Source organism: Vicia villosa, linkage group LG2 (assembly GCF_029867415.1).
Source record: "Vicia villosa cultivar HV-30 ecotype Madison, WI linkage group LG2, Vvil1.0, whole genome shotgun sequence".
NCBI lineage: Eukaryota > Viridiplantae > Streptophyta > Magnoliopsida > Fabales > Fabaceae > Vicia > Vicia villosa.
The window spans coordinates 8567642-8569884 of NC_081181.1; the positions used below are offsets into that span (position 1 = coordinate 8567642).

Below are 2243 nucleotides of genomic sequence, written 5' to 3' on the forward strand. Positions count from 1 at the left end.
ACTACGGCACATCCTTGATTACTCTTTGGACAAATTTCACATGTGAAGTAGTTGTGAGGTGGTATATGACCATATCCAGCTTGTCTAGCGTGCATTTTGACGAGATTTTCCCCTATCTGACGAATGTCGTAGATTTGAATGACATTGGGGTGTTGATCTATCAGATTCACTAAAGCTTCTATATGCTGCGGCAAAGGATTTTCTTGGACGTTAGGATTAGTGTCTTTGAAGGATAGCATTCCACTCTTCACTAATCTTTGGACGTCGGCCTTGAAACTGAAACATCTCACTACAACACAAAAGCCCTAAGACAGCGCTTTTTTTGGGCTTTTAAAGCGCTTAAAAGCGCTGTAAAAGCTGGCGCTGGCGTAGGTAACGAAAGCGGTACTAAAAGCGCTCTGGTAGACCCCCCCTATAAGAGCGCTTTTTCTGGAAAAAACGCTCTGATAACTCCCCCTATAAGAGCGCTTTTCCAAAAGCGCTTTCGTATGGTACGTTTTTTTTTATGCTTTTTTATTAATCTTTGGCAGCGCTTTTACTAAGAAGCGCTTTAGTAGGTGGACCTTTAAGAGCGCTTTTTAAAAGCGTTGTCGTTGTTAAATGAAGTATTTTAATGTGCAGCCTGTAATTTAATCCTCCCAGTCGACCTGTAATATTTTCGACCTGTAATATGTTTTCAACCTGTAATATTTTCGACCTGTAATTTATTTTCGACGATATTATTTCAGCCATCAGTAAGACAATATATATACTAATATAATACCATTATAATATCCAAAATTATATATATATACATCATTACAACATCAATAATATTATAGTTCAAATCGACACAAATCCTACATGAAAAATTGCTTAATATAAAATTGACACAAATCCTCTTTTCTTTCTTCCAACTTAAGTCTCGGGTACCCAGCAGCACGAAATTCGTCAAGGTACTACAAAACAAAAACATAATATGAATGATATATTTAGTTAAATGTAATAAATTATATGAAATTATCTTAAGTTATAAATTCATACCGTGAGCGGAATCTCTAATTGATTCGCCTGGAGGATTTCTTTCATAAACCTCAATACAAAGTATCCGCAATCGTAACTGTTTCGCTGTTGCGGACACTACATAGAAAAACAAATAAGATTCTATAGTTGTCTTGTTTTATCAAGTAGCATAAATATTATAAGAAAAATTGTGAAAAATAATGTACCTGCACTTGGATCCAAGTAATGTTGTTAGATTTAGTCCGGGATACCTGTGCGTCCCGTTGACTTCGGAACACTTGTATTGATCTAATTAACAAATATATAAAAGCATACGTTCAGATCAATCCCACAAATAAGTAACTATATAAATATACACGAATATATATTTAGAACGATCTCACTTACAAATCAACGATGTCCTTCATAGCCGGATAATTGGTCCATTCACCATTTACCGAATTCAGATAATACACGACTTCCCTTATAGGGTTGATAGCAAGCAGCAACCAGTGTGCTCTATAAATTAAAACAATAGGTTATAAGAAAATTTTGCTATACACAAAAGAAACAGAGATTAGATGAACAAAGAATGAGAAACTAACCCTACTGGTCGGGTATTATACGCCCAAAGATGCAGACTTTCTGTATTGCCGGTGGACATGAATCTACCGACTAAGCATTGTCTAACTGATTCCAGTTCCGAAGCAATTGCCATTCCGCTGCAATGGGCGGAAGACACGAAACGGAATCGGTTAGACAATGGATTCCCGCGCAACACTCTGTCATACAACAACCTTAAATAAAAACATAATAAACATTAGATTATTTTCATTGAAATGTGTAAATAAATTATATTGTGGGACTAATTAAATAATATATCGGATGAGTGAATATTACCGGATGTATGAGTGCATGTTACTGACGCCTAGTTGATCATGCCTAAAAATCTCTTCCAAGTCATCAATTGTAATAAGTGACTTGAATTCAATACCGAAGACACTTTCATCCATATCGATTTGACGTAAAGCACCATCCTTCAAATCGGACATATCAACCATTGTTGCGAGCGTCGACCGGTATCGAGGCACAAAAGCACCGCCTTTTTTTGCCGCTGGCTTCGGAGGACCAGTGGGTGGTACGCTAAGAACTTGCTGCGTCACTTGTTGTGACTCCCGAGCGGATGCCTAAAAATCATATAAGTTAGGTAAAATATAAAATCATGCAGATTTAGATTCAGACTAATTATTAACACTTTAAAT

General features: G+C 36.5%; 1 long non-coding RNA gene across 1 annotated transcript; it reads right to left on the reverse strand.

Annotated features, from left to right (window-relative positions):
* Positions 1–1208: 1208 nt before the first annotated feature.
* Positions 1209–1650, reverse strand: LOC131645823 (uncharacterized). The gene is made up of 3 exons (XR_009297204.1): positions 1587–1650; positions 1390–1500; positions 1209–1290 (listed from the first exon to the last, which is right to left on the reverse strand). It is a non-coding gene; the product is annotated as an uncharacterized LOC131645823 (long non-coding RNA).
* Positions 1651–2243: the final 593 nt, after the last annotated feature.